This window comes from Pantherophis guttatus, chromosome 4, assembly GCF_059756535.1.
Source record: "Pantherophis guttatus breed Tessera chromosome 4, ASM5975653v1, whole genome shotgun sequence".
NCBI lineage: Eukaryota > Metazoa > Chordata > Lepidosauria > Squamata > Colubridae > Pantherophis > Pantherophis guttatus.
Window position 1 is genome coordinate 24,986,044 of NC_142066.1, and position 8,632 is coordinate 24,994,675.

Sequence of the window (8,632 nt, forward strand, 5' to 3'; positions counted from 1 at the left end):
GGGAGCTTAAGTAGTAGATATGGGTAGAGTGATTTGGAAGAAGGCCAATGATACACAGAGAATTGGGGAACGGAAAGGGAAGGTTTGGGGTTAGGAAGTCAGAGTTGGCTATGCCATGATCGGGGACAGATTGTCGTGCTTAATAAAACGAAAGATTTCTTCAAAGACTATCTGTTTGGAAATGCAATTTATTTTATTTGAGACAACATCGAAACCTGACATCCTCTTGCATAGCAACCCCCGTACCTGAGCTGCTGGACTCCATTGCTAGATGAAGCGTGCAAGAAGCCATAGCTGGGTCTACAAATGGACATCTCCTTGTCTTCTTTTTACAATTTGAGCAAGATAAACTAGAAAGTATGATACAATTGCTGCATAAAAAGGCCCTCAAATTTAACAAAACATTATTACCTGAACTAGATGTCAGCAAATTGATTTCAAGGATAGGTCCTGGGATTTGAAAGTTACCAGATGTTCAGCATCAGTCAGAGATCAAAAGACACTTAACTGAAGATGAATGATTACTTGAATTTAGTGGCTAGGAAGGCAGGACTTACTGCCTTCAACCAGCTCCAAGTTTTAAGATTTGGCTACTTTAGAGAAAGGTTGAGTAGCTCATTATAGAATGGGCTCTGCAAGCTTGGCAACTTTTAAGACTTGTGGATTTCAACTTGCATACTGGCTGAGGAATTCTGGAAGTTGAAGTCCTCAAGTCTTAAAAGTTGCCAAGTTTGCAGAGCCCCTGTTCTAGAACAAAATACTTTGCTTGTATAGGCCAGAAGGTGAGTGAAAGGATGCTGCTAGCATACTTCATCTGAATGCAATGTTTTACATTGGATGGGCAATCTTGAGGGCTGGGGCCTAAATTTATGTCGACGCACCACGGCCATGATACAAATGTGGATGAGATCAGAAATTGTTATGTTGAGTAGGTTATGGATTTTTTTTTATAGATTATGTTAAACCTATTATAGGCTGTTTTCGGATCTCAAAATGCATGGATGCCAAAGATGTAAAAGTAGTTTTGGAATTGAGCTGCACCGCACCCATAAATTATCTCCTTATTCTTTTATTCCTCCTTTTGTGGAATTCAGTGGAATTCAATCTTATGAGAATCAGTGTGCATACTTCCTTTTTTTTTATTCAAACTTTGCTGGTTAGTGATGAATAGAGTTACATACTTAAATATCTCCCAACCTGTAAAGTGGCATTTTGGTGTAATTCTGTGGGGGAAAAACAAGTGCCTCTTAGAATTAATATCTAGCTTTTTCCTGTGCAGAAGAGTAGCAACTGGGGAGGGACTTCCGGTTGACATCAGAGCAAGAACAGCTAGAAAATAGCGGACTCCACCTAGCCCTGCGAAATCCAGCTGGCAACTGCTGTCAGGAGACCCTATGGGTCCAAGCCACCTTGTAAGGGCATCAAAGAAAGGAGAGGCGCTTTGTGGACCATGAGGAATTCGCAATTTCCTCGTTAGGTCTGAAGCAAGCTCTCCTGAGCGGCAGCAGGGACAATGACCTCTTTGGCTAGTCACAAGCTGGGACAACTTGTGCTAGTCACAAGCTGGGATAAGATTTGTGCTGGAGTGGTCAGTGGACAGAGCATTGAAGCTGGGTGAGATAACTTCCAACTCTTACCTTAAAGACTTTAAGTACAAGAATTTCAAAAAGTACTCCAAGCGTTAAGGAAGTGGCGATTAGACACACGGAGAAGATTAAAGACTGAAAATTAAGAGGTGAAAGAAATGCCCAAAGAAAGCTTTAAAATATAGAAAGCTGGAAAAAAAGTTTAAAACAATTTGAAAGGTGATTTTTGGGAGAAACTGTCTTTCTTATTTGTATTTTTAAACCCCCTGGATTTATTAGAGAATCAGCTGTTTTTGACATACTGTTTAATGTTGGAATTGGGAATAGGAGAGCCATCTACTGGAAGAAGAGGAGCATTACAGCGGGAGAATTTTCAATAAAAGTGTATTATGTCTAATACACATAACAGAAGAAAGTAATCAGTACTTGAAAGGCGACTTAACCTTGATTCTATTTTAGAGGACGATTTGGATATTTTGAAATTCTCAGCTTCTTTTCTTTTTTGAAGATTTTTAAGATGAACTAAATTGCAAATAATTAAACTCTATTGAAACTGGTTATTGGATTGTGGATTTGAAAGATTGGAGGAAACCTAGTGGATTAACTTGGACTTGGATTATTAATGCTATTTGATAGAACATTCTACAAGGCAAAAGAAGAAAGGTGATAGTAGAAAAGAGAATAGAAAAGTTAAAGACTTAAAAATCTGGACAGTTGGGAAGATAAATGGAAAATCAAAAAGCTGTAAAATATTAAAGAACTTTAAAGATTATAAATTTAGGGGATTGGAGCAGTGGTGAGTTGCTACAGGTTCGCCCCAGATTGGGCGAACTGGTAGCAGCGGCAGTGGAAGGCTCTGCCCACCCGCCCGGACGTCTCAGTACATGAACAGAAGTTTCTGTGCATGCACAGAAGCAGCACACACGTGCGTAAGTGCGCACATGCCCACAAGCGAACCTGTAGCAGATGAAATTGAAGCCCACTACTGGATTGGAGGTATAACTATGGGATTGACTAACTCTTACTAATAATTGGCTTGTTGGAGTTTTTAAACACTAAGACATTGGAACTATAGAGGGATATTGAGTAATTTTTATCAAATTGTTACAAAATGGACTATCGGGAGATAATAGAGGAATATGAAGAAATAATTTTGATGCTCAAAAGCATGCATGAAACTATAAAGAATAATAAGGAGACGGGGATTGTCTAAAGATAAAGAAATGAGTATAGAAGTCTCTCAACAACTGGGGGAAAAGATGACTATGATATTCAGAAAATAAATTAGAAATTAAAAGAGGCAGTGGAAGAGAAAAATCAAAATGAGATGGAGAAAGACAAAGATAATGAAGAGAAAGGATTGGTAAGTAGGAATCAAATAGGTAATTCTTTAAAAGTTTATAATAGAACAGAGGAAAAAAGGGAAATGGTTTAAAAAAAGGAATGTTTAGAGTAAAAAAGGAAAAATCTCTTTAAAAAAAAAAGATTGATGTATGGGTGCTGAAATGATACATCAGAAAGAGAAAAAGGGCAATCCGAAGGGAACACTCAGTATAAAAATATCAAAAAAAGTTATAAGATTCCAAGAGAGAGGAATAAAAGGGTAACTAAAAAGTCAATAAATGACAGAACTCCAAAAAGGTTAAGAGATTAGGGATAGTGAGAAAATATATTAATAAAATGGAAAAGTAGAAAATACAAATAGGGAAAATAGTAGTATATATACTAATAGACAATAAAATTTATTATAATTAAAAATAAGCTAATGTTAAAAGATGGAAGTTTATAAAATTAACAGTGTGTTAAAATATATCCAGATTTAAGGATTAGAAATTGTGGGGATTTAAAAATATAATTCCAGGATTGATTAAATTTTGTTAATATTTGGCTTTATTAGTAGTCCTAGACATTTGGGATATCGAAATTATGGTGGAATAATGAGTAATTTAAATATTAAGTGACTTAGGGGATAACAAATAAATGTTATTTAGGTTTAAATGTATTAATGAGGGAAAAACCTGGTGGCTCAGCAGACTGATAGCATTGTGATTAACACCAGCTGTCTGCAATTACTGTAAGTTCGAATCTCACCAGGCTGAAGGTTGACTCAGCCTTCCATCCTTTCTAAGGTAGGTAAATTGAGGACCCAGTTTGTGGGGGCCATAAACTGACTTTGTATAAATATACAAAAGTATGAAGGCTATTGCTTAACACATTGTAAACTGCCCTGAGTCTCCGGAGAAGGGCGGCATATAAATCAAATTTTTTTAAAAAAGAAAGAATTATAAAGAGAATGGTATTGATGAAGTTGGAAGATTAGGACTATGTATACTTATTTGTATTATTACTGTTAACATTGTTTAAAAAAGACATTGACCCAGTCAATACACTGTCCACAAAATATGCATGGTATGGATAAAATAAAATTAAAAAGTTGTGGGGGGAAGAGTAGCAACTGGGTTATGTTGGAGAAGAGAAACAAGCTTTATGTTTTAAAAACCTGTTTTCTTCAACACTTAGGTGAAAAAACAATTCTTCCACAGTAGGTCTCTTGTGTCTTTTTTATATTTCTTTCCACTTCCTGAGTTGGCCTCATGCAGGATACACAAGGCGTGAAATAAACTGTGATGTGGGCTTTTTGGTTTCCATTTGATGCTTGTAAAAGAGGCTCTGATAACAGTAATTTCAAATAAATTGTACTTTACCTCGTTCTTCATTTAATGTCCCCCTGTGCTTAGTGTTCAGAAAGGCCTGGATGTGTGTAATCATCCTGCATCCGCGAGGTGGTTCTGATTGTTGTCCTTCAAACAGTTGTGTGACCTGGTTAGTATGATTTATTAATGGAGGCTGACATCAAAGAAAGACGGCAATCTCTGGGAAGTCACCGCCTTGTCACTTGACTCACACTACCCAGACCAATTTTGCAGGAAACTTTTAGTAAGCGCTGCTAAATATTAAGAGGTTTCACTTTTCCTCAGTCTGGCTGAATTAATTTTAAATTATCACACATGAAATGCAGGTTTCTGCCACTTTTCCTTCCCCATTTGCAAAACCGAATGATTTGATATCCATCTTTTCATGTTCTTATTTTGCATAATCACTTCCATCCTCCCTCCCTCCCTCTCTCTCTAAGTTACATGACAAAAAAGATGCTAAGAGTTTGGGAATAGTACAGAGAAGAGCAATTAAGGTGATTAAAGGCCTGGAGACTAAAACATATGAAGAACAGTTGCAGGATTTGGGTATGGCCAGACTAGAGAAAAGAAGGACTAGGGGGGTACACACATGTGTATGGGGTGGGGCGCATGCAGTGGGGATGGGGTGCATCCTCAGGGCTGTGCACACATTGCATTTTGAGGGGCTTGGGCACACGCACGTACACTTGGTCCTGAAAAGATTAGCCATCACTGGTATAGGATCTTCTGCTTGAGCAGCAAGTTGGAGTAGAAGGCCTCCAAGATCCCTTCCACCTCTATTCTGATTGATGGGTGTGTAGCCATGATTTTAAAAATAATGGGTGAAGCTGGAAAAATAAATATGATTGTAATTAATTTGCATTAAAATTAAATCAATACAAATTAAAGTAAGTTAAATACTCTGATGATTTAGTAATTTTCGTATTTCTATCACATTAAAAATAACAGGGTAACAGCTTTTGCAGGTGTCTTGAAACCACACCTAAATGTAAAAAGACAAGAAATGGATTTTAAGACCACCAGTGACCTAGATTAAACCTAGCCTATACTGCATAAGCATACTGATGAAGTAGAACTGAGGAATCCAAAAAGGCTTTTAAAAAAAACTTTATTAAAATTCTACACATAAAATAAACATTAAAAACAATACAGAACATAGTACATAAATTTAACCTGCAAATATAAAACTAAATATGTAACTTAAATATACAGTCTAACTCACAGATCCTTTAATCCTTTCTTATTGTTTTAATCACCATTTTACATTTTCAGTATTCTCCCCTTATTTATCTATAAACCGATGATCATTAAGCTATTTTTCTCCAATTTTGTAGTACAATCCATAAATGGTCTCCAGTCTTTAATAAAATCTGCAAATTTCACTCTTATTGGACATACCAGTTCTGCCATCTCTGCCATGGCCGTAACTTTAAATATCCAATATTCAAAATTTGGGACTTCTTTATTTTTTTCCATTTCTACACAAATAATAATCATGGTGATCTTACACAACAATAAGGCGCTGTTCTTTCTACTCAGTTCTTGCATAGACTAATAAGAACGATTCTGGTTTTATCTGAAAAGGGATTCCTATAATTTTCACTCACATTCTATGGATCACCAACCAAAATCTTTTGGTGTCTTCACAAGCCCACCTTATATGATCATAGGTTCCATCCTCTTCTGAATATGCAACATTTACTTAAAATGTTCTTATACGTTTTGGTAGTTACTTTCAGAGGTGTCAAATGCCATCATTTTGCAACATTTTCCTCTTCAATTATTGCAAAGTAAAAATATTTTACCCATGTTTCCCCCCAAATTCCATGCCACTATCGTGCCAAGAATTTAGCATCTATGTAGCATTGCATTCTTTAACTTGTTCAGTTTCTGTGTCATAATTTAATAGCAATTTATATAAATTCTCGCAATTACATGTTTCTTCATCTTTGCATGATTCTATTTCAAATTCATTCTTACTGCCAATCTATACCTCCTTGTTTCCCATCTTTTTCAAATTGTGCCAAAAAGGGGTCAAAGATTTGAGGCAAGGTATACATGCAAATACAAACAAGATATGAAAAAGATGCTAAATTATATGGTTTTCACTTAGAAAAGACAGAGTTGGATAGGATACTCACAGGAACAGAGGACAAATTAATTTTAAAAAATTATAATTTTTTACTTGGCACTGAGTTAGAGGAAGAACAAGTAAAGGAAACAATGATAGCTTGGGCAAAGAATATGTGGTGGACATGTTCAGAAGCTAAAAACTATTGGAATAAAATTAAGACATGATTGGAAGAAATGACACAACAACATATTGATTTAAAACCAGAGCTGTTCCTACTGAGTATCCTCCCAGAGAAAATTAGCAAAAAAAATACATATTTGATTATACATCTAATAACAGCTGCAAGGATTGTGTTTGCACAAAATTGGAAAGCATAGAAAATACCTTTGGAAGGAGAAGTAAGTAAAAAAATATTAAACTGTGCAGAAATGAATAGATTGATGGTTAAAGAAAGAGGATTCAGAATATTTTAAGATATGGGATCAATTTTATCATTGGTTAGAAAAGAGATACAAATAAGTAAATCTATAAATAGCTATGCGAAAATGGTATAATTAGAATATTGTACTCTTGGAGAAATGTTGTAATAGATTTGGTGAAAACAAAGACAGAAGAAATAATAAAAAAAGATGAAATTACAGAGAAAATGCCGAGATGTCACACGGAAGGAATGATTGATGTACTAAATGTTTGCTTGTGTATAAGATTTTTAAAAAATTTTAAAAAAAAGATTTGAGGCAAGATGAGATAAACCTTTTAAAAAAAAACACCTCTCAGCTGCATTTAAAGTTTTAAAAATACATGTTGTACAATTTATTCTTTTTTTTTTTTAATAAAAAAGTTTTTATTTTCTGATCAAACAAGTATACAATATAAACAATCATTCATACTATCATCAGAAAAAAAGAAAAAAAAATCAATTTGGTAAACTCAATCTTCATCCCCTCCTTACCACCCCCCACCCCCGACTTCCCAGAACAAAAACAGGGCATAGATTTCACCAAACATTCGCTAAAATAAACTAGCTAACTACAAGATTTAATAACTCCCAAGACCCCTTAACTCCCCTTTTACAATTTCATCAACCTCCCTTTATATAAACACAAAGTAACATGTAATCCAATAACTCTAAGAATTTTAAAACCATTAACAAATCTTAAACATTCAAACCTAAAAACATTTTTCCCCCTCCTATTTTTCTCAAAATTCAGATATTTTGAAATCTCATAACAAAAAATAAACCTTAGATATTCACTAATTAAATTTCTACATTTTTATAATTAACCATTAGTACATTAACTAGAAAACCAAAAAAGATTAATTAACCATTAATACATCATATTTAAAGATCAATATTCAACTTTATACTTTTTCCCCCTCAATAGTTATAACACCTAAAACATAATCAATTTAAACCATGAATAGAACAACTGCAAAGCCAAAAAAAAAAAAAAAAATTAATCTTCCATTCTTGGTTTCTTATTTTGAAATCTCATAACAAAAAATAAACCTTAGATATTCACTAATTAAATTTCTACATTTTTTAAGTTTCTAAATTTCCCCCTTCATTATTCCTCCCTCCAATTTTTAAAATTTAAAAGATAATCAACAACATAATTAACCATTAATACATAAACTAAAAAACCAAAAAGGATTAATCAACCATTAATACATCATATTTAAAAATCAATATTTAACTTTATACTTTTTCCCCCCTCAGTAGTTATAATACCTACAACATAATCATTTTTAACCATGAGTAGAACAACTACAAAGCCAAAAGAAAAGGTTAATCTTCCATTCTTGCTTTCTTTTTATATTTTTTCCAATCTTTCTGCATCCCTCCTACTTCTATTTTGAGGAGGTTTTTCATTTTAATTTGAGGTTGATATAACTGCAAAAATTGTCCCCTTTTTAAAAAAGTTTCCTCTGATTTAGGAATTTGATTTGTACAATTTATTCTTGATACGATATTTTTGAAAATTCTTAAAATTTTATTTGCAGGGATTTAATACATTTGTTTTTTGGGGTTATTTTAATTTTCCATGTTTAAGTTTTTGACTTAAAAGCACACTTTTCAAATCAATCCAGGATAAGATTTGCCTGTTAAAATTTAGTTTTCATGGATTATCTTGTATTTTCCATTCTTTATAAATTGTAGAATACAAGGGTGCAACCACCTTGAAAAATTTGAATATTCCCTTCCTGTGATGTGAGCATTAGAATACAACTACAAACTTATTATAAAGATGAGTTTATAAATTTGCTAAATTAAC